The following is a 25,159-nucleotide window of genomic DNA, read 5'->3' as shown; positions in this document are numbered from 1 at the left end:
GTGTATGTATTTGCTCAACTTGTAATCTGGCCCTAAATTAGATAGTTCATGTATTTCTATTGGTAAATAACTGTTGTTTTCTTGTAGAACTGTAAAAGTAATCTAAAAATTAAACCATTTGGTTTGAAATATTAAAGGACCAGTAAATACATTAATTTGCAAAATCACAAATACATGATAAAGACAGTCTTTCTTTCATGTAATTGGCAAGAGTTCATGAGCTAGTGACATATGGGATATACAATCCTACCAGGAGGGGCAAAGTTTCCCAAACCTCAAAATGCCTATAAATACACCCCTCACCACACCCACAATTCAGTTTTACAAACTTGGCCTCCTATGGAGGTGGTGAAGTAAGTTTGTGCTAAGATTTCTACGTTGATATGCGCTTCTCAGCATTGTTGAAGCCCGATTCCTCTCAGAGTACAGCGAATGTCAGAGGGACGTGAAGGGAGTATCACCTATTGAATACGATGATTTCCCTAACGGGGGTCTATTTCATACGTTCTCGGTTATCGGTCGTAGAGATTCATCTCCTACCTCCCTTTTCAGATCGACGATATACTCTCAATTTACCATTACCTCTACTAATAACAGTTTTAGTACTGGTTTGGCTATCTGCTATATGTGGATGGGTGTCTTTTGGTAAGTATGTTTTCATTACTTAAGACACTCTCAGCTATGGTTTGGCACTTTATGCATTTATATAAAGTTCTAAATATATGTATTGTACTTATATTTGCCATGAGTCAGGTTCATGTATTTCCTTCTGCAGACAGTCAGTTTCCTTTTTGGGAATGTAAACATTTTTAAGAAATTTATTTCTTACCTGGGGTTTAGTCTTTTTTCAATTGACTACTTCTTGCAATTGCGGGTATTAGGCCAGCGGGTGCGTCAAATGCTAAACTTTATTGAGTCATTCTTAGTGCAAAAAAATGTTTGGCGTGAAAAAGTACGTTTATGACGCAACTTCGTCATTTCCGGCGTCATACGTGACGCCGAGACCTTTCACACGGCGGCGTCGTTAGTGACGCAAGTGTGTCATTTCCGGTCATTTTTGGCGCGAAAAAAGAGTTTGTTACGTTGTGCGTCATACTTGGCGCCAATTTTTTTTCATTATTTCAATACCCCTTGTTTGTTTGCCTCTTGCTTTTAGCTTTCAGAGGCCTATGCTATTGCATTTTTTCCCATTCCTGAAACTGTCATATAAGGAAATAGATAATTTTGCTTTATATGTTGTTTTTTCTTTTACATTTTGCAAGATGTCCCATTCTGATCCTGTCTCAGAAGTTTCTCCTGGAACATTGCTGCCTGACATCGGTTCTACCAAAGCTAAGTGCATTTGTTGTAAAATTGTAGAAATTATTCCACCGAATGTCATTTGTAATAGTTGTCATGATAAACTTTTACATGCAGATAGTGTTTCCATAAGTAATAGTACATTGCCAGTTGCAGTTCCTTCAACTTCTAATGTGCATGATATACCTGTAAATTTTAAAGAATTTGTTTCTGATTCTATTATGAAGGCTTTGTCTGCATTTCCACCTTCTAATAAGCGTAAAAAGGTCTTTTAAAACTTCTCATTTAGCTGATGAAATTTCAAATGACAAACAACATAATTCATCCTTTTCTGATGAGGATCTATCTGAAACAGAAGATCCTTTCTCAGACATTGACACTGACAAATCTACTTATTTATTTAAAATAGAGTATATGCGTTCTTTATTAAAAGAAGTGTTAATTACTTTGGATATTGAGGTAACCAGTCCTATTGACGTTCAGTCTAATAAACATTTAAATGCTGTTTTTAAACCTCCTGTGGTTTCCCCAGGGGTTTTTCCCATTCCTGAGGCTATTTCTGATATGATTTCTAGCTAATGAAATAAGCCAGGTACTTCTTTTATTCCTTCTTCAAGGTTTAAAAAATTGTATCCTTTACCAGCAAAATCTATAGAGTTTTGGGAAAAAATCCCCAAAGTTGATGGGGCTATTTCTACTCTTGCTAAACATACCACTCTTCCTATGGAAGATAGCACTTCCTTTAAGGATCCTTTAGATAGGAAGCTTGAATCTTATCTAAGGAAGGCCTATTTATATTCAGGTCATCTTCTCAGACCTGCTATTTCTTTGGCTGATGTTGCGGCTGCATCAACTTTCTGGTTGGAGAATTTAGCGCAACACAAATTGGATTCTGACATATCTAGCGTCGTTCGCTTACTGCAACATGCTAATAATTTTATTTGTGATGCCATTTTTGATATTATCAAAATTGATGTTAGATCCATCTCTTTAGCTGTTTTAGCTAGAAGAGCTTTGTGACTTCAATCCTGGAATGCTGATATGACATCTAAATCTAGATTACTATCTTTCTTTCCAAGATAATAATTTATTTGGTTCTTAGTTGGATTCTATTATTTCAACTATCACTGGGGGAAAAGGAGTTTTTTTTGCCTCAGGATAAAAAACCTAAGGGTAAATCTAAGGCTTCTAATCGTTTTCGTTCCTTTCGTCAGAATAAGGAACAAAAACTCAATCCTTCCCCCAAGGAATCTGCTTCCAATTGGAAGCCTTCCTCAAATTGGAATAAATCCAAGCCATTTAGGAAACCAAAGTCAGCCCCTAAATCCACATGAAGGTGCGGCCCTCATGCCAGCTCAGCTGGTAGGGGGCAGAATAAGGTTTTTCAATGATTTTTGGATAAAATCTGTCCAAAATCATTGGATTCAGAGCATTCTCTCTCAAGGGTATCGAATAGGATTCAAAATAAGACCTCCTGTGAGAAGATTTTTTTCTCTCACGCATCCCTGTAAATCCAGTAAAAGCTCAGGCTTTTCTGAAGTGTGTTTCAGACCTGGAGTCTTCAGGGGTAATCATGCCAGTTCCACCTCAGGAACAAGGTTTGGGGTTTTATTCAAACCTATTCATTGTACCAAAGAAAGAAAATTTATTCAGACCAGTTCTGGATCTAAAAATTTTGAATCGTTATGTAAGAGTACCAACTTTCAAGATGGTGACTATAAGGACTATTCTGCCTTTTGTTCAGCGAGGACATTTATATGTCCACAATAGACTTGCAGGATGCATACCTTCATATTCCGATTCATCCAGAACACTTTCAGTTTCTGAGATTCTCTTTTCTAGACAAGCATTACCAATTTGTTGCTCTTCCATTTGGCCTAGCAACAGCTCCAATAATCTTTTCAAAGGTTCTGGGTGCCCTATTATCTGTAATCAGAGAACAGGGTATTGCGGTGCTTCCTTATTTGGACGATATCTTGGTACTAGCTCAGTCTTTACATACTGCAGAATCTCACACAAATCAACTAGTGTTGTTTCTTCGGAAACATGGTTGGAGGATCAATTTACCAAAAAGTTCCTTGATTCCTCAGACAAGGGTCACCTTTTTAGGCTTCCAGATAGATTCAGTGTCCATGACTCTGTCTCTAATAGACAAGAGACGTTTAAAATTGGTTGCAGCATGCCGGCTCCTTCAGTCTCAGTCGTTCCCTTCAGTGGCTATGTGCATGGAAGTTTTAGGTCGCATGACTGCACCATCGGATGCGATCCTCTTTGCTCGTTTTCACATGAGACCTCTACAGCTTTGTATGCTGAATCAATGGTGCAGGGATTATACAAAGATATCACAATTAATATCCTTGAATCCCAATGTACGACACTGACAGGGTGGATAGATCACCATTGTTTGGTTCAAGGGGCTTCTTTTGTTCGCACAACCTGGACTGTGATCACAACAATTCTCAGGGCTCTTCAGTTCTGGCCTCTGCTAAAGAGAGAACCGTTCATTTGTTTTCAGACAGACAATATCACAACTGTGGCTTATGTCAATCATCAGGGTGGGACTCACAGTCCCCAAGCTATGAAAGAAGTATCTCGGATACTTGCCTGGGCAGAATCCAGCTCCTGTCTAATCTCTGCGTTGCATATCCCAGGTGTAGACAATTGGGAGGCGGATTATCTCAGCCGCCAGACTTTACATCCAGGGGAGAGGTCTCTCCATCCAGATGTGTTTTCTCAGATTGTTCAGATGTGGGGGCTTCCAGAGATAGATCTCATGGCCTCTCATCTAAACAAGAAACTTCCCAGATACCTGTCCAGGTCCAAGGATGTTCAGGCGGAAGCAGTGGATGCGCTGACACTTCCTTGGTGTTATCAACCTGCTTACATCTTCCCGCCTCTAGTTCTCCTTCCAAGAGTGATCTCCAAAATCATCATGGAACAGTCTTGTGTTGATGGTGGCTCCAGCATGGCCACACAGGTTTTGGTATGCAGATCTGGTTCGGATGCCCAGTTGCCCGCCTTGGCAACTTCCGTTACGGCCGGACCTACTATCTCATGGTCCGTTTTTCCATCAGGATCTCAAATCATTAAATTTGAAGGTATGGAAATTGAACGCTTAGTTCTAAGTCATAGAGGTTTCTCTGACTCAGTGATTAATACTATGTTACAAGCTCGTAAATCTGTCTCTAGAAAGATTTATTATAGAGTTTGGAAGACTTACATTTCATGGTGTTCTTCTCATAAATTCTCCTGGCATTCTTTTAGAATTCATAGAATTTTACAGTTCCTTCAGGATGGTTTGGATAAGGGTTTGTCTGCAAGTTCCTTGAAAGGACAAATCTCCGCTCTTTCTGTTTTATTTCACAGAAAGATTGCTATACTTCCTGATATTCACTGTTTTGTACAGGCTTTAGTTCGTATTAAGCCTGTCATTAAATCAATTTCTCCTCCTTGGAGTCTTAATTTGGTTCTGAAGGCTTTACAGGCTCCTCCATTTGAGCCTATGCATTCTTTGGACATTAAACTACTTTCTTGGAAAGTGTTGTTCCTTTTGGCTATCTCTTCTGCTAGAAGAGTTTCTGAGCTATCTGCTCTTTCTTGTGAGTCTCCTTTTCTGATTTTTCATCAGGATAAGGCAGTTTTGCGGACTTCTTTTCAATTTTTACCTAAGGTTCTGAATTCTAACAACATTAGTAGGGAAATTGTTTTTCCTTCCTTGTGTCCTAATCCTAAGAATTCTTTGGAGAGATCCTTACATTCTTTGGATGTGGTAAGAGCTTTGAAATATTATGTGGAAGCTACTAAAGATTATAGGAAGACTTCCAGTCTATTTGTTTTATATTCTGGTCCTAGGAAAGGTCAGAAGGCTTCTGCTATTTCCTTGGCTTCTTGGTTGAAACTTTTGATTCATCAAGCTTATTTGGAGTCGGGTCAGGCCCCGCCTCAGAATTACAGCTCATTCTACTAAATCAGTCTCCACTTCGTGGGCTTTTAAGAATGAAGCTTCAGTTGATCAGATTTGCAAAGCGGCGACTTGGTCCTCTTTGCATACATTTACTAAATTCTACTGTTTTGATGTATTTGCTTCTTCGGAAGCAGTTTTTGGTAGAAAAGTTCTTCAGGCAGCTGTTTCAGTTTGATTCTTCTGCTTTTTGATTTAAGTTTTTTTCTTTCAAACATGAAAATAAACTTATTTTTTTGGGTTGTGGATTAATTTTTTCAGCGGAATATGGCTGTTTTTATTTTTATTCCATCCCTCTCTAGTGACTCTTGAGTGGACTCCACAACTTGGGTATTGATATCCCATATGTCACTAGCTCATGGACTCTTGCCAATTACATGAAAGAAAACGTAATTTATGTAAGAACTTACCTGATAAATTCATTTCTTTCATATTGGCAAGAGTCCATTAGGCCCACCCTTTTTATGGTGGTTATCGTTTTTTGTATAAAGCACAATTATTTCCAAATTTCCTTTGTTGATGCTTTCTACTCCTTTCTTTATCACCCCACTGCTTGGCTATTCGTTAAACTGAATTGTGGGTGTGGTGAGGGGTGTATTTATAGGCATTTTGAGGTTTGGGAGACTTTGCCCCTCCTAGTAGGATTGTATATCCCATATGTCACTAGCTCATGGACTCTTGCCAATATGAAAGAAATGAATTTATCAGCTAAGTTCTTACATAAATTATGTTATTTCCACTCCCCCTGCATCATGTGACTGCCATCAGCCAATCACAAGTGCATATATATGTATTCTAAGAATTCTTGCACTTGCTCCAGTAGGAGCTGTTACCTCAAAAAGTGTAAATATAAAAAGACTGCACATTTTTGTTAATGGAAGTAAATGGGAAGGTTGTTTAAAATTGCTGCCCTATCTGAATCATGAAAGTTTGTTTGACTTGTGTCCCTTTAAGATTCTAACAACCAACAAGAATGAGTCTTTATGTAGAAAACCATTTAAATTGTAATTATGATTTAAAATGCATACACCCTGCTATAAATGTCTTTTATCTAAATACCTTTCTAACACACTATGTGCACCAAGTAGCACAGAGTTAGGATCTATTATACCAATACATAGAACGCCACTAGTTTTTATTTTCTGCTACTAGATTTTGTCAGTTTTGCATACAATGTGGTCATTATTGAACCACAGGATTTGTTGCCTGTGCTTTATTTCTCTTGTAAGGTGTATCCAGTCCACGGATCATCCATTACTTGTGGGATATTCTCCTTCCCAACAGGAAGTTGCAAGAGGATCACCCACAGCAGAGCTGCTATATAGCTCCTCCCCTAACTGCCATATCCAGTCATTCTCTTGCAACTCTCAACAAGCATGGAAGGTAGTAAGAGAGAAGTGGTGAAACGTAGTTGTTTTTTTCTTCAATCAAAAGTTTGTTGTTTTTAAATGGTACCGGAGTTGTACTATTTTGTCCCAGGCAGATAATAGAAGAAGAATCTGCCTGTGATTTATATGATCTTAGCAGGTTGTAACTAAGATCCATTGCTGTTCTCACACATGACTCAAGAGAGAGAGGTAACTTCAGCGGGGGAATGGCGTGCAGGTTATCCTGCTATGAGGTATGTGCAGTTAATTTTTTTTCTAGAAGATGTGAATGCTAGAAAATGCTGCTGATACCAGATTTATGTAAGGTAAGCCTGAATACAGTGATTTAATAGCGACTGGTATCATGCTTACTTTCTGAGGTAATACTCTTATAGATTTACAATATAAAACGTTTGCTGGCATGTTTAAACGTTTTTATGTATACTTTGGTGATAAAACTTTATTGGGGCCTAGTTTTTTTCCACGTGGCTGGCTTAAATTTGCCTGGAAACAGTTTCCTGAGGCTTTCCACTGTTTTAATATGAGTGGGAGGGGCCTAATTTGGAGCTTTATTGCGCAGCAACTTTTGCAGACTGAGACATCCAGCTTCCTCCAGGAGTCCCTGAATGCTATAGGACCTCTCTTAAGGGCTCTTAGGCTTTCCAAAATCATTTGTTGGGGAAGGTAGGCCCACAGCAAGGCTGTGGCAGTTTGGTGTGACTAGTAAAAGACGTCTATCGTTTTTTTTATCCGTTTTTTGAACTAAGGGGTTAATCATCCATTTGCAAGTGGGTGCAATGCTCTGTTAGCTTATTATACACACTGTAAAAATTTCGTTTGATTTACTGCCTTTTTCACTGTTTTTCAAATTCTGACAATTTTGTTTCTCTTAAAGGCACAGTACCGTTTTTATTTTTTGCTTGTTAACTTGATTTAAAGTGTTTTCCAAGCTTGCTGGTCTCATTGCTAGTCTGTTTAAACATGTCTGACATAGAGGAAACTCCCTGTTCATTATGTTTAGAAGCCATGGTGGAACCCCCTCTTAGAATGTGTACCAAATGTACTGATTTCACTTTAAGTAATAAAGATCATATTCTGTCTTTTTAAAAAATTTATCACCAGAGGAATCTGACGAGGGGGAAGTTATGCCGACTAACTCGCCCCACGTGTCAGACCCTTTGACTCCCGCTCAAGGGACTCGCACTCTAATGGCGCCAAGTACGTCTAGTGCGCCCATAGAGTTTACTTTACAAGACATGGCGGCGGTAATACCCTGTCAGCGGTATTATCCAGGCTACCTGGGTTTAGAGGAAAGCGAGACAGCTCTGGAGTTAGAAGAAATACAGAGCATACTGCCGCTTTAAGAGCTATGTCTGATGCTCCCTCACAATATACAGAAGCTGAGGAAGGAGAGCTTTTCTGTGGGTGATTTTTCTGACTCAGGGAAAAAGATTCAACCTGATTCTGATATGTCTACATTTAAATTTAATCTTGAACACCTCCGCTTGTTGCTCAGGGAGGTTTTAGCTGCTCTGAATAACTGTGATACAATTGCAGTGCCAGAAAAATTGTGTAGATTGGACAAATACTATGCAGTGCCGGTGTGCACTGATGTTTTTCCAATACCTAAAAGGTTTACAGAAATTATTACTAAGGAATGGGATAGACCAGGTGTGCCTTTCTCTCCCCCTCCTATTTTTAAGAAAATGTTTCCAATAGATGCCACCACACGGGACTTATGGCAGACAGTCCCTAAGGTGGAGGGAGCAGTTTCTACCCTAGCTAAGCGTACTACTATCCCTGTCAAGGACAGTTGTGCTTTCTCAGATCCAATGGATAAAAAGTTATAGGGTTACCTTAAGAAAATGTTTATTCAACAAGGTTTTATTCTACAGCCCCTTGCATACATTGCCCCAGTCACTGCTGCTGCGGCTTTCTGGTTTGAGTCTCTGGAAGAGGCTTTACAGGTAGAGACCCCATTGGATGACATACTTGACAAGCTTAGAGCACTTAAGCTAGCCAATTCTTTTGTTTCTGATGCCATTGTTCATTTGACCAAACTAACGGCTAAAAATTCTGGTTTTGCTATTCAAGCGCGCAGGGCGCTATGGCTTAAATCATGGTCAGCTGACGTTACTTCAAAGTCTAAGCTGCTTAACATTCACTTCAAGGGGCAAACCCTATTCGGGCCTGGTTTGAAGGAGATCATTTCTGATATCACTGGAGGAAAAAGTCATGCCCTTCCTCAGGATAGGTCCAATTCAAGGGCCAAACAGACTAATTTTCGTGCCTTTCGAAACTTCAATGCGAGTACGGCATCAACTTCCTCTAATGCAAAACAAGAGGGAACTTTTGCTCAGTCCAAGTCGGTCTGTAGACCTAACCAGACCTGGAACAAAGGTAAGCAGGCCAAAAAGCTTGCTGCTGCCCCTAAGACAGCATGAAGTATCAGCCCCCTATCCGGTAACGGATCTAGTAGGGGGCAGACTTTCGCTCTTCGCTCAGGCTTGGGCAAGAGATGTCCAGTATCCCTGGGCGTTGGAAATTGTATCCCAGAGATATCTTCTGGACTTCAAAGCTTCTCCTCCAAAAGGGAGATTTCACCTTTCACAATTATCTGCAAACCAGATAAAGAGAGAGGCATTCTTACACTGTGTTCAAGACCTCCTAGTTATGGGAGTGATCCATCCAGTTCCACAGGAGGAACAAGGACAGGGATTTTACTCAAATCTGTTTGTGGTTCCCAAAAAAGAGGGAAACTTCAGACCAATTTTAGATCTCAAGATTTTAAACAAATTCCTCAGAGTTCCATCATTTAAGATGGAGACTATTCGTACCATCCTACCTATGATCCAGGAGGGTCAATACATGACTACAGTGGATTTAAAGGATGCTTATCTTCACATTCCGATACACAAAGATCATCATCGGTTTCTCAGGTTTGCCTTCCTGAACAGGCATTACCAGTTTGTAGCTCTTCCCTTTGGGTTAGCTACAGCCCCAAGATTCTTTACAAAAGTTCTGGGGTCACTTCTGGCGGTGCTAAGACCGCGGGGCATAGCAGTGGCCCCTTATTTAGACGACATTCTGATACAGGCGTCAAATTTCCAAATTGCCAAGTCTCATACGGACATAGTTCTGGCATTTCTGAGGTCGCATGGGTGGAAGGTGAACGAGGAAAAGAGTTCTCTATCCCCTCTCACAAGAGTCTCCTTTCTGGGAACTCTAATAGATTCTGTAGAAATGAGGATTTACCTGACAGAGTCCAGGTTATCAAAACTTCTAAATTCCTGCCGTGTTCTTTATTCCACTTCTCGCCCTTCGGTGGCTCAGTGTATGGAAGTAATCGGCTTAATGGTAGCGGCAATGGACATAGTGCCGTTTGCACGTCTACATCTCAGACCGCTGCAACTATGCATGCTCAGTCAGTGGAATGGGGATTACACAGATTTGTCCCCTCTATTAAATCTGGATCAAGAGACCAGGGATTCTCTTCTCTGGTGGCTATCTCGGGTCCATCTGTCCAAGGGAATGATCTTTCGCAGGCCAGATTGGACAATTGTAATGACAGATGCCAGCCTTCTAGGCTGGGGGGCAGTCTGGAACTCCCTGAAGGCTCAGGGATCGTGGACTCAGGAGGAGACACTCCTTCCAATAAACATTCTGGAACTAAGAGTGATATTCAATGCTCTTCAGGCTTGGCCTCAGCTAGCGACAATGAGGTTCATCAGATTTCAGTCGGACAACATCACGACTGTGGCTTACATAAACCATCAAGGGGGAACAAGGAGTTCCCTAGCGATGTTAGAAGTCTCAAGGATAATTCGCTGGGCAGAGATTCACTCTTGCTATCCATATCCCAGGTGTAGAGAACTGGGAGGCGGATTTTCTAAGTCGACAGACTTTTTATCCGGGGGAGTGGGAACTCCATCCGGAGGTGTTTGCACAATTGATTTATCGTTTGGGCAAACCAGAACTGGATCTCATGGCGTCTCGCCAGAACGCCAAGCTTCCTTGTTACGGATCCAGGTCCAGGGACCCCAAGGCAACGCTGATAGATGCTCTAGCAGCGCCTTGGTCCTTCAACCTGGCTTATGTGTTTCCACTGTTTCCTCTGCTCCCTCGTCTGATTGCCAAAATTAAGCAGGAGAGAGCATCGGTGATCTTGATAGCGCCTGCGTGGCCACGCAGGACTTGGTATGCAGATCTGGTGGACATGTCATCCTTTCCACCTTGGACTCTGCCGCTGAGACAGGACCTTCTACTTCAAGGTCCTTTCAACCATCCAAATCTAATTTCTCTGAGGCTGACTGCCTGGAGATTGAACGCTTGATTTTATCAAAGCGTGGCTTCTCCGAGTCAGTCATTGATACCTTAATTCAGGCACGAAAGCCTGTCACCGGGAAAATCTATCATAAGATATGGCTTAAATATCTTTATTGGTGTGAATCCAAGGGATACTCATGGAGTAAGGTCAGGATTCCCAGGATATTATCTTTTCTCCAAGAAGGTTTGGAAAAAGGATTGTCAGCTAGTTCCTTAATGGGACAGATTTCTGCTCTGTCCTTTTGCACAAGCGTCTGGCGGATGTTCCAGACGTTCAGGCATTTTGTCAGGCTTTAGTTAGAATCAAGCCTGTGTTTAAACCTGTTGCTCTGCCTTGGAGCTTAAATGTGGTTCTTAAAGTTCTTCAAGGGGTTCCGTTTGAACCTCTTCATTCTATAGATATTAAAATTTTATCTTGGACAGTTCTTTTTTTGGTAGCTATTTCCTCGGCTCGTAGAGTTTCCGAGTTATCTGCCTTACAATGTGATTCTCCTTATCTGATCTTCCATGCAGATAAGGTAGTTCTGCGTACCAAACCTGGGTTTTTACCTAAGGTGGTATCTAATAAAAATATCAATCAGGAGATTGTTGTTCCATCATTGTGTCCTAATCCTTCTTCAAAGAAGGAACGTCTATTACACAATCTTGACGTGGTTCGTGCTTTAAAGTATTATTTACAAGCTACTAAAGATTTTCGTCAAACATCTGTATAGTTTGTTGTCTACTCTGGACAGAGGAGAGGCCAAAAGGCTTCGGCAACCTCTCTTTCTTTTTGGCTAAGAAGCATAATCTGCTTAGTTTATGAGACTGCTGTCCAGCAGCCTCCTGAAAGGATTACAGCTCATTCTACTAGAGCTGTGGCTTCCACATGGGCCTTTAAAAATGAGGCTTCTGTTGAACAGATTTGCAAGGCGGCGACTTGGTCTTCGCTTCATATCTTTTCAAAATTCTATAAATTTTATACTTTTGCTTCTTCGGAGGCTATTTTTGGGAGAAAGGTTTTACAGGCAGTGGTACCTGCCTTGTCCCTCCCTTCATCCGTGTACTTTAGCTTTGGTATTGGTATCCCACAAGTAATGGATGATCCGTGGACTGGATACACCTTGCAAGAGAAAACATTTATGCTCTACCAGGAGGGGCAGAGTTTCCAAAACCTCAAAATGCCCATCACCACACCCACAATTCAGTTTTACAAACGTTGCCTCCTGTGGATTGTCAGCTAGTTCCTTAATGGGACAGATTTCTGCTCTGTCCTTTTGCACAAGCGTCTGGCGGATGTTCCAGACATTCAGGCATTTTGTCAGGCTTTAGTTAGAATCAAGCCTGTGTTTAAACCTGTTGCTCTGCCTTGGAGCTTAAATTTGGTTGTTAAAGTTCTTCAAGGGGTTCCGTTTGAACCTCTTCATTCTATAGATATTTTATCTTGGACAGTTCTTTTTTTGGTAGCTATTTCCTCGGCTCGTAGAGTTTCCGAGTTATCTGCCTTACAATGTGATTCTCCTTATCTGATCTTCCATGCAGATAAGGTAGTTCTGCGTACCAAACCTGGGTTTTTACCTAAGGTGGTATCTAATAAAAATATCAATCAGGAGATTGTTGTTCCATCATTGTGTCCTAATCCTTCTTCAAAGAAGGAACGTCTATTACACAATCTTGACGTGGTTCGTGCTTTAAAGTATTATTTACAAGCTACTAAAGATTTTCGTCAAACATCTGTATAGTTTGTTGTCTACTCTGGACAGAGGAGAGGCCAAAAGGCTTCGGCAACCTCTTTCTTTTTGGCTAAGAAGCATAATCTGCTTAGCTTATGAGACTGCTGGCCAGCAGCCTCCTGAAAGGATTACAGCTCATTCTACTAGAGCTGTGGCTTCCACATGGGCCTTTAAAAATGAGGCTTCTGTTGAACAGATTTGCAAGGCGGAGACTTGGTCTTCGCTTCATATCTTCAAAATTCTATAAATTTTATACTTTTGCTTCTTCGGAGGCTATTTTTGGGAGATAGGTTTTACAGGCAGTGGTACCTTCTGTTTAAGTACCTGCCTTGTCCCTCCCTTCATCCGTGTACTTTAGCTTTGGTATTGGTATCCCACAAGTAATGGATGATCCGTGGACTGGATACACCTTGCAAGAGAAAACATTTATGCTCTACCAGGAGGGGCAGAGTTTCCAAAACCTCAAAATGCCTATCACCACACCCACAATTCAGTTTTACAAACGTTGCCTCCTGTGGAGGTGGTGAAGTAAGTTTGTGCTTGATTTCTACGTTGATATGCGCTTCTCAGAATTTTAAAGCCAGATTCCTCTGAGTACAGTGAATGTCAGAGGGATGTGAAGAGAGTATCACCTATTGAATTCTATGGTTTTCCTCACGGGAAATCTTTTTCATAGGTTCTCTATTATCGGTCGTAGAGATTCATCTCCTACCTGCCTTTTCAGATCGACGATATGCTCTCATATTCTATTACCTCTACTGATAACAGTTTCAGTACTGGTTTGTCTATCTGCTATATGTGGATGAGTGTCTTTGCGTAAGTATATTTTCATTACTTAAGACACTCTCAGCTATGGTTTGATACTTTATGCATTTATATAAAGTTCTAAATATATGTATTGTACTTATATTTGCCATGAGTCAGGTTCATGTATTTCCTTCAGCAGACTGTCAGTTTCATATTTGGGGAATTTAAACATTTTAAGAAATTTATTTCTTACCTGGGGTTTTAGTCTTTTTTTCCAATTGACTACTTCTTGCTATTGCGAGTATTAGGCCCGCGGGTGCGTCAAACGCTAAACTTTATTGCGTCATTCTTGGTGCAAAAATTTTTTTGCTGCGGAAAGACATTTATGATGCAACTTCGTCATTTCCTGCGTCATACGTGACGCCGAGACCTTTCACACGGCGGCGTCATTAGTGACGCGAGTGTGTCATTTCCGGTTATTTTTGGCGCCTAAAAAGTTTACATTACGTTGTGCGTCATACTTGGCGCCAATTTTTTTTCATTATTTCAATACCCAATTGATGTTTGCCTCTTGCTTTTTTCTCTATCAGAGGCCTATGCTTTTGCATTTTTTCCCATTCCTGAAACTGTCATATAAGGAAATAGATAATTTTGCTTTATATGTTGTTTTTTCTCTTACATTGAGCAAGATGTCCCAATCTGATCCTGCCTCAGAAGTTTCTGCTGGAACATTGCTGCCTGACATCGGTTCTACCAAAGCTAAGTGCATTTGTTGTAAAAGTTTAGAAATTATTCCACCAAATGTCATTTGTAATAGTTGTCATGATAAACTTTTACATGCAGATAGTGTTTCCATCAGTAATAGTACATTGCCAGTTGCAGTTCCTTCAACTTCTAATGTACATGATATACCTGTAAATTTTAAAGAATTTGTTTCTGATTCTATTATGAAGGCTTTGTCTGCATTTCCACCTTCTAATAAACGTAAAAGGTCTTTTAAAACTTCTCATTTAGCTGATGAAATTTCAAATGACCAGCAACATAATAATTTATCCTCTTCTGATGAGGATCTATCTGATTCAGAAGATCCTTCCTCAGACATTGACAAATCTACTTATTTATTTAAAATAGAGTATATGCGTTCTTTATTAAAAGAAGTGTTAATTACTTTGGATATTGAGGTTACCAGTCCTATTGACGTTCAGTCTAATAAACGTTTAAATGCTGTTTTTAAACCTCCTGTGGTTTCCAGTTCCTGAGGCTATTTCTGATATGATTTCTAGGGAATGGAATAAGCCAGGTACTTCATTTATTCCTTTTTCAAGGTTTAAAAAATTGTATCCTTTACCAGCAAAATCTATAGAGTTTTGGGAAAAAATCCCCAAAGTTGATGGGGCTATTCCTACTCTTGCTAAACGTACCACTATTCCTATGGAAGATAGTACTTCCTTTAAGGATCCTTTAGATAGGAAGCTTGAATCCTATCTAAGGAAGGCCTATTTATATTCAGGTCATCTTCTCAGACCTGCTATTTCTTTGGCTGATGTTGCGGCTGCCTCAACTTTTTGGTTGGAGAATTTAGCGCAACGAGAATTGGATCCTGACATATCTAGCCTTACTCGCTTACTGCAACATGCTAATCATTTTATTTGTGATGCCATTTTTGATATTATCTAAATTGATGTTAGATTCATGTCTTTAGCTGTATTAGCTAGAAGAGCTTTGTGGCTTAAATCTTGGAATGCTGATATGACATCTAAATCTAGATTACTATCTTTCTTTCCAAGGTAATAATTTATTTCGTTCTCCGTTGTATTTTATTATTTCAACTATCACTGGAGGAAAAGGAGTTTTTTTGCCTCAGGATAAAAAACCTAAGGGTAAATCTAAAGCTTCTAACCGTTTTCGTTCCTTTCGTCAGAATAAGGAACAAAAACTCAATCCTCCTCCCAAGGAATCTGCTTCCACTTGGAAGCCTTCCTCAAATTGGAATAAATCCAAGCCATTTAGGAAACCAAAGTCTGCCCCTAAGTCCACATGAAGGTGCGGCTCTCATTCCAGCTCAGCTGGTAGGGGGCAGATTAAGGTTTTTCAAGGATTTTTGGATAAAATCTGTCCAAAATCATTGGATTCAGAGCATTGTCTCTCAAGGGTATCGAATAGGATTCATAGTAAGACCTCCTGTGAGAAGATTTTTTCTCTCACGTATCCCTGTAAATCCAGTAAAAGCTCAGGCTTTTCTGAAGTGTGTTTCAGACCTGGAGTCTTCAGGGGTAATCATGCCAGTTCCTCCTCAGGAACAAGGTTTGGGGTTTTATTCAAACCTATTCATTGTACCAAAGAATAAAAATTTGTTCAGACCAGTTCTGGATCTGAAAATTTTGAATCGTTATGTAAGAGTACCAACTTTCAAGATGGTGACTATAAGGACTATTCTGCCTTTTGTTCAGCAAGGACATTATATGTCCACAATAGACTTGCAGGATGCATACCTTCATATTCCGATTCATCCAGAACACTATCAATTTCTGAGATTCTCTTTTCTAGACAAGCATTACCAATTTGTTGCTCTTTTATTTGGCCTAGCAACAGCTCCAAGAATCTTTTTAAAGGTTCTGGGTGCCCTATTATCTGTAATCAGAGAACAGGGTATTGCGGTGTTTCCCTATTTGGACGATATCTTAGTACTAGCACCTTCAGTCTCAGTCATTCCGGTCAGTGGCTATGTGCATGGAAGTTTTAGGTCTCATGACTGCAGCATCGGACACAATCCCCTTTGCTCGTTTTCCCATCAGACCTCTACAGCTTTGCATGCTGAATCAATGGTGCAGGGATTATACAAAGATATCACAATTAATATCCTTGAATCCCAATGTACGACACTCTCTGACAGGGTGGATAGATCACCATCGTTTGGTTCAAGGGGCCTCTTTTGTTCGGCCAACCTGGACTGTGATCTCAACAGATGCGAGTCTTTCAGGTTGGGGAACTGTTTGGGGATTTCTGACAGCACAAGGGGTTTGGAGATCTCAAGAGGCGAGATTACCAATAAATATTTTAGAACTCCGTGCAATTCTCAGGGCTCTTCAGTTTTGGCCTCTGCTAAAGAGAGAACCGTTCATTTGTTTTCAAACAGACAATATCACAACTGTGGCTTATGTCAATCATCAGGGTGGGACTCACAGTCCCCAAGCTATGAAAGAAGTATCTTGGATACTTGCTTGGGCGGAATCCATCTCCTGTCTAATCTCTGCGGTGCATATCCCAGGAGTAGACAATTGGGAGGCGGATTATCTCAGCCGCCAGACTTTACATCCAGGGGAGTGGTCTCTCCATCCAGATGTGTTTTCTCAGATTGCTCAGATGTGGGGTCTTCCAGAGATAGATCTCATGGCCTCTTATCTAAACAAGAAACTTCCCAGATACCTGTCCAGGTCCAGGGATGTTCAGGCGGAAGCAGTGGATGCACTGACTTCCTTGGTGTTATCATCCTGCTTACATCTTCCCGCCTCTAGTTCTCCTTCCAAGAGGGATCTCCAAAATCATCATGGAAAAGTCTTTTGTGTTGCTGGTGGCTCCAGCATGGCCACACAGGTTTTGGTATGCGGATCTGGTTCGGATGTCCAGTTTCCTGCCTTGGCCACTTCTGTTACGGCCGGACCTACTATCTCAAGGTCTGTTTTTCCATCAGGATCTCAAATCATTAAATTTGAAGGTGTGGAAATTGAACGCTTAGTTCTAAGTCATAGAGGTTTCTCTTGTAAGGTGTATCCAGTCCACGGATTCATCCTTTACTTGTGGGATATTCTCCTTCCTAACAGGAAGTGGCAAAGAGAGCACACAGCAGAGCTGTCCATATAGCTCCCCCTCTAGCTCCACCCCCAGTCATTCTCTTTGCCGGCTCTAAGCAATAGGGTCCCTCTCGGAAGGGTAAAGTGAATGTGGTGTTAGATTTGTAGTTTTTGTTCTACAAGCAAAAGTTTGTTATTTTAAATGGTACCGGTGTGTACTATTTACTCTCCAGCAGAGAAGAGATGAAGATTTCTGCAGAGAGGAAGATGATTTTAGCATGTTGTAACTAAAATCCACTGCTGTTCCCACACAGGACTGAGGAGTACAAGAAAACTTCAGTTGGGAGTAACGGTTTGCAGGTTAGGCTGCAATAAGGTATGTTGTGTTATTTATTTCTAGACAAGACTGTGATAATGCTAGAAAAGGACTGATAAGATAACCATGAGGGAAGGGTAAGCTTTATTCAGAGACTAAGTATGGAATTACAAGCTTAGATAACGGGGCTAATTTATGCTGGTTGACACTATTTTATGGCAAGTTTACACTTTTTTATGGCAAACGGTTTTTACTTATAAAGATCGTTTTTGAGACACTTAGAAGGTCCCTTTGGGTTTTTTCAGGGGTTGTTACCCACATGGCTAATATTAGAACTCTTAGGAGTGTTTCTTTATGCCTCACAGCACCGGAGTAAGGTTGGAGAGGCCTAATTTCGCGCCTCAGATGTGCAGTTAGATTGACTAGATCTTCAGGCTGTGTTCACATGGTGGCTCCTGCTACAGTTTGAGGACCCATAAGACGCTTTTTCCCCATAAATCTGACTCCTAAGGGAAGGTAGGGCCACAGCAGAGCTGTTGCAAGGTGCTAAATTTGTTTTAACCGGTCTGTTAGCTTACTATTGATCCGGTTTGGGCATTAAGGGGTTAATCAATTTTTTTGGCTAGTTGTGCAATCTTACCAATGCTTTAGGTACATACTGTGAAAATTTCAGAAAATTTGGTGCATTTTTCATGCTTTTGGAAAATTGTGTGCCTTTTTTATTAAAGGCACAGTAACGTTTTTTTGCAAAGTGTGTTTTTGCTTGATTAATGTGATTTCTAAGCCCGTTTGTCTTACTACTAGTCTGTTAAACATGTCTGTCACCAAGGAAAATCCTTGTTCAATGTGTTTAGAAGCTATGGTGGAACCCCCTCTCAAAATGTGTCCCACGTGTACTGATATGTCTATACATTTTAAAGACCATATTGTTGCACTTAAAAATGTGGCCCAAGATGATTCTCAGACAGAAGATAATGAGGTTAGCCCGTTGACCTCTCCCCAAATGTCACAACCAGTTACGCCCGCTCAAGCGACGCCTAGCACCTCTAGCGCGTCTAACTCTTTTACCTTACAAGATTTGGAGGCAGTTATGGATAATACCCTCTCAGTATTTTTATCTAAGCTGCCCGTGTTACCTGCAAGGCGTGATAGCTCTGTTTTAAGAACAGATTATGAGCATTCTGACACTTTAGTAGCCGTATCCGATATACACTCACAGCGCTCTGAAATGGGGGCGAGGGATGTGCTGTGTGAGGGAGAAATTTCCGAGTCGGGAAAGGTTGCTCCTCAGACAAACTCAGATACGTTGGCTTTTAAATTTAAACTAGAACACCTCCGCTTATTACTCAGGGAGGTATTAGTTACTCTTGATGACTGTGACCCTTTGGTGGTTCCAGAGAAATTGTGTAAAATGGACAAGTACCTAGAAGTTCCTGTTTACACTGATGTGTTCCCGGTCCCTAAGAGGATTGCGGATATAGTAACTAGGGAGTGGGATAGACCAGATATTCCGTTTGTTCCCCCTCCTGTTTTTAAGAAAATGTTCCCCATATCTGACACCATGCGGGACTCGTGGCAGACGGTCCCTAAGGTGGAGGGGGCTATTTCTTCACTTGCTAAACGCACAACCATACCAATTGAGGACAGTTGTGCTTTTAAAGGCCCTATGGATAAAAAGTTAGAGGTTTTACTTAAGAAAATTTTTGTTCATCAAGGTTTTCTTCTCCAACCTATAGCGTGCATTGTTCCTGTAACTACTGCAGCTGCTTTCTGGTTCGAGGCGCTGGAAGATGCGCTCCAGACGGAGACCTCATATGAGGATATTATGGACAGAATTAAGGCTCTTAAGCTGGCTAATTCTTTTATCACAGATGCCTCTTTCCAACTAGCTAAATTAGCGGTAAAGAATTCAGGTTTCGCCATTCTGGCGCGCAGGGCGCTATGGCTCAAGTCCTGGTCGGCCGATGTGTCGTCAAAATCCAAACTGCTGAACATCCCTTTCAAAGGAAAGACCCTTTTCCGGCCTGAATTGAAAGAGATTATCTCAGAAATCACTGGGGGAAAAGGCCATTCTCTCCCTCAGGACAAGTCCTTTAAGACAAAGAACAAACAAAATAATTTTCGTTCCTTTCGAAATTTCAGGAGTGGTCTCGCTTCATCCTTCCCTGCTGCAAAGCAAGAGGGTAACACTTCACAACCCAGGGCAGCCTGGAAACCTTACCAGGTCTGGAACAAGGGTAAACAGGCCAAGAAGCCTGCAGCTGCCTCCAAGACAGCATGAAGGGGTAGCCCCCGATCCGGGACCGGATCTAGTAGGGGGCAGACTCTCTCTCTTCGCTCAGGCCTGGGCAAGAGACGTACACGATCCCTGGGCCTTAGAGATTGTATCCCAGGGATATCTCCTAGAATTCAAGGGCTCCCCTCCAAGGGGAAGGTTCCATATTTCTCGTCTGTCTACAGACACGACAAAGAAAGAGGCGTTCTTACGCTGTGTAGAAGACCTACATACAATGGGAGTGATCCACCCAGTTCCAATTGCGGAACAAGGGCTGGGGTTTTACTCAAACCTGGTAACAAAGTGATGAGCTGCCCCAAAGGGCATAGCAGTGGCGCCTTATCTAGACGACATCTTAATTCAGGCATCAACTTTCCAAAGAGCCAAGTCTCACACGGAAATCGTAGTGGCCTTTCTGAGGTCTCACGGGTGGAAGGTGAGCATCAAAAAGAGTTCTCTCTCCCCCCTCACAAGAGTTCCTTTCCTAGGAACACTAATAGACTCGGTAGAAATGAAAATATTTCTGACGGAGGTCAGAAAGTTAAAACTCTTTACTACTTGCCGAGCTCTTCATTCCATTCCTCGTCCGTCTGTAGCTCAGTGCATGGAGACAATCTGACTAATGGTAGCAGCAATGGACATATAGTCCCTTTTGCACGGATACACCTCAGACCACTGCAACTATGCATTCTCAAACAGTGGAATGGGGATTATGCAGATTTGTCTCCTCAAATACAGTTGGACCAGGGGACCAGAGATTCTCTTCTCTGGTGGTTGTCTCAGGATCACCTGTCTCAGGGAATGTGTTTCCGCAGACCAGAGTGGATCATTGTAACGACCGATGCCAGTCTGTTGGGCTGGGATGCTGTCTGGGACTCCTTGAAGGCTCAGGGTTTATGGTCTCGGGAAGAAGCTCTTCTCCCGATAAATATCCTGGAACTGAGGGCGATATTCAACGCTCTTCAGGCATGGCCTCAGCTAGCTGCGGTCAAATTCATCAGATTTCAGTCGGACAACATCACAACTGTAGCTTACATCAACCATCAAGGAGTCCCCTAGCAATGATGGAAGTAACCCAAATAATCAGGTGGGCGGAGAATCACTCTTGCCACCTCTCAGCAATTCACATCCCAGGAGTAGACAACTGGGAAGCGGATTTTCTAAATCGTCAGACTTTTCATCCGGGGGAGTGGGAACTCCACCCAGAGGTATTTGCCCAGCTGACTCAGCTATGGGGCACTCCAGAATTGGATCTGATGGCGTCCCGTCAGAATGCCAAACTTCCTCTTTACGGGTCCAGGTCCCGGGATCCCCAGGCGGTGTTGATAGATGCTCTAGCAGCGCCTTGGTCCTTCAATCTGGCCTATGTGTTTCCACCGTTTCCTCTCCTTCCTCGCCTGGTTGCCAGAATCAAGCAGGAGAGGGCGTCGGTGATTCTAATAGCACCTGCGTGGCCACGCAGGACTTGGTATGCAGACCTAGTGGACATGTCATCCGTTCCACCATGGACTCTGCCAATGAGTCAGGACCTTCTTCTTCAAGGTCCTTTCAAACATCCAAATCTAATTTCTCTGCGTCTGACTGCTTGGAGATTGAACGCTTAATTCTATCTAAGCGTGATTTCTCTGAGTCGGTTATCGATACCCTGATTCAGGCTAGAAAGCCTGTCACCAGGAAAATCTACCATAAGATTTGGCAAAAATATCTTTGTTGGTGCGAATCCAAGGGCTACTCATGGAGTAAGATTAGGATTCCCAGGCTATTGTCTTTTCTCCAAGATGGATTGGAGAAAGGATTGTCGGCTACTTCCTTAAAAGGACAGATATCTGCTTTGTCTATTCTTTTACACAAACATCTGGCGGAGGTACCAGACGTTCAAGCGTTTACTCAGACTTTAGTCAGAATCAAGCCTGTTTATAGACCTGTGGCTCCGCCATGGAGTCTGAATTTAGTTCTTTCAGTTCTGTAAGGGGTTCCGTTTGAACCTTTACATTCCATAGATATTAAGCTTTTATCTTGGAAAGTTTTGTTTTTGGTAGCTATCTCTTCTGCGCGAAGAGTTTCAGAGTTATCTGCTTTACAGTGTGACTCGCCTTACTTGGTGTTCCATGCAGATAAGGTAGTTTTGCGTACCAAACCTGGTTTTCTTCCTAAGGTTGTGTCTAATAAGAATATTAACCAGGAAATTGTTGTTCCTTCTCTGTGTCCTAATCCTTCGTCAAAGAAGGAACGTCTGTTACACAATCTTGATGTGGTTCGTGCTTTAAAGTTCTATTTACAAGCAACTAAGGATTTCAGACTAACAACTTCTTTGTTTGTTATCTATTCTGGTAAGAGGAGAGTTCAAAAGGCGACCGCTACCTCTTTCCTTTTGGCTGAAAAGCATCATCCGTTTGGCCTATGAGACTGCTGGCCAGCAGCCTCCTGAAACAATTACTGCTCATTCTACCAGAGCAGTGGCTTCCACATGGGCTTTTAAAAATGAGGCTTTTGTTGAACAGATTTGTAAGGCAGCAACTTGGTCTTCGCTGCATACTTTTTCCAAATTTTACAAATTCAATACTTTTGCTTCTTCGGAGGCTATTTTTGGGAGAAAGGTTTTACAAGCAGTGGTGCCTTCCGTTTAAGGTACCTGTCTTGTTCCCTCCCTTCATCCGTGTCCTAAAGCTTTGGTATTGGTATCCCACAAGTAAAGGATGAATCCGTGGACTGGATACACCTTACAAGAGAAAACAGAATGTATGCTTACCTGATAAATTACTTTCTCTTGTGGTGTATCCAGTCCACGGCCCGCCCTGTCATTTTAAGACAGGTGGTTTTTATTTTTAAACTACAGTCACCACTGCACCCTATGGTTTCTCATTTTTCTTCCTAACCTTTGGTCGAATGACTGGGGGGTGGAGCTAGAGGGGGAGCTATATGGACAGCTCTGCTGTGTGCTCTCTTTGCCACTTCCTGTTAGGAAGGAGAAGATCCCACAAGTAAAGGATGATTCCGTGGACTGGATACACCACAAGACAAAGTAATTTATCAGGTAAGCATAAATTCTGTTTTCTCTGACTCAGTGATTAATACTATGTTACAAGCTCGTAAATCTGTCTCTAGAAAGATTTATTATAGAGTTTGGAAGACTTACATTTCATGGTGTTCTTCTCATAAATTCTCCTGGCATTCTTTTAGAATTCCTAGAATTTTACAGTTCCATCAGGATGGTTTGGATAAGGGTTTGTCTGCAAGTTCCTTGAAAGGACAAATCTCCGCTCTTTCTGTTTTATTTCACAGAAAGATTGCTATACTTCCTGATATTCACTGTTTTGTACAGGCTTTAGTTCATATTAAGCCTGTCATTAAATCAATTTCTCCTCCTTGGAGTCTTAATTTGGTTCTGAAGGCTTTTCAGGCTCCTCCATTTGAGCCTATGCATTCTTTGGACATTAAACTACTTTCTTGGAAAGTGTTGTTCCTTTTGGCTATCTCTTCTGATAGAAGAGTTTCTGAGCTATCTGCTCTTTCTTGTGAGTCTCCTTTTCTGATTTTTCATCAGGATAAGGCAGTTTTGCAGACTTCTTTTAAATTTTTACCTAAGGTTGTGAATTCTAACATTAGTAGAGAAATTGTTGTCCCTTCCTTATGTCCTAATCCTAAGAATTCTTTGGAGAGATCCTTACATTCTTTGGATGTGGTAAGAGCTTTGAAATATTATGTGGAAGCTACTAAAGATTTCAGGAAGACTTCCAGTCTATTTGTTTTATTTTCTGGTCCTAGGAAAGGTCAGAAGGCTTCTGCTATTTCCTTGGCTTCTTGGTTGAAACTTTTGATTCATCAAGCTTATTTGGAGTCGGGTCAGGCCCCGCCTCAGAGAATTACAGCTCATTCTACTACATCAGTTTCCACTTCGTGGGCTTTTAAGAATGAAGCTTCAGTTGATCAGATTTGCAAAGCGGCGACTTGGTCCTCTTTGCATACATTTACTAAATTCTACCGTTTTGATGTATTTGCTTCTTCGGAAGCAGTTTTTGGTAGAAAAGTTCTTCAGGCAGCTGTTTCAGTTTGAGTCTTCTGCTTTTGATTTAAGTTTTTTTCTTTCAAAGATGAAATAAACTTATTTTTGTTTTGGGTTGTGGATTAATTTTTTCAGCGGTATATGGCTGTTTTTATTTTTATTCCCTCCCTCTCTAGTGACTCTTGAGTGGAAGACTCCACATCTTGGGTATTGATATCCCATATGTCACTAGCTCATGGACTCTTGCCAATTACATGAAAGAAAACATAATTTATGTAAGAACTTACCTGATAAATTCATTTCTTTCATATTGGCAAGAGTCCATGAGGCCCACCCTTTTTATGGTGGTTATGATTTTTTGTATAAAGCACAATTATTTCCAAATTTCTTTTGTTGATGCTTTCTACTCCTTTCTTTATCACCCCACTGCTTGGATATTCGTTAAACTGAATTGTGGGTGTGGTGAGGGGAGTATTTATAGGCATTTTGAGGTTTGGGAAACTTTGCCCCTCCTGGTAGGATTGTATATCCCAAATGTCACTAGCTCATGGACTCTTGCCAATATGAAAGAAATGAATTTATCAGCTAAGTTCTTACATAAATTATGTTTTTCTGCTATCCTGCCTTCTAATAAACGTAAAAGGTATTTTTTAAAACTTCTCATAAAGTTGATGAAATTTCAAATGACCGACAACATACTGAATTATCCTCCTCTGATGGAGTATATTCGTTCCTTGTTAAGAGGTGTTGATTACATTGGATATTGAGGAAACTAGTCCTCTTGATACTAAAACTAGTAAACGTTTAAATTCTGTTTATAAACCTCCTGTGGTTACGCCAGAGGTTTTTTCAGTTCCTGATGCCATTTCTGATATGATTTCTAAGGAATGGAATAGGCCTCGTAATTCTTTTATCCCTTTTTCAAGGTTTAAAAAATTGTATCCTTTGCCAGCAGTTAGATTGGAGTTTTGGGTAAAGATCCCCAAAGTTGACGGGGCTATTTCTACTCTTGCCAAATGTACTACTATTCCTTTGGAGTTTAGTACTTCCTTTAAGGACCCTTTAGATAGGAAACTTGAATCTTATCTAAGGAAAGCTTATTTATATTCTGGCTATCTTCTCAGGCCTGCCATTTCTATGGCTGATGTTGCAGCTGCATCAACGTTTTGGTTGTAAAGTTTAGCGCAACAGGAAATGGATCCTGATTTGTCTAGCATTGTTTGCTTGCTTCAACATGCTAATCATTTTATCTGTGATGACATTTTTGATATTATCAAAATTGATGTTAAATCTATGTCTTTAGCTATTTTAGCTAGAAGAGCTTTGTGGCTCAAATATTGGAATGCTGATATGGTTTGTAAG

At 41.1% G+C, this 25,159-nt stretch overlaps 1 protein-coding gene across 3 annotated transcripts in view; it reads left to right on the top strand.

Annotated features, from left to right (window-relative positions):
- Positions 1-25,159, top strand: part of PPP2R3B (protein phosphatase 2 regulatory subunit B''beta) — a 470,846-nt gene that overhangs the window by 248,166 nt on the left and 197,521 nt on the right. The gene's annotated exons all lie outside the window — the stretch shown is intronic.

The sequence above is a fragment of the Bombina bombina genome, chromosome 3 (genome assembly GCF_027579735.1).
Source record: "Bombina bombina isolate aBomBom1 chromosome 3, aBomBom1.pri, whole genome shotgun sequence".
Classification (NCBI taxonomy): domain Eukaryota; kingdom Metazoa; phylum Chordata; class Amphibia; order Anura; family Bombinatoridae; genus Bombina; species Bombina bombina.
The sequence above is the reverse complement of the archived record's forward strand: the minus strand, read 5'-3'. Positions and strand labels throughout refer to the sequence as shown.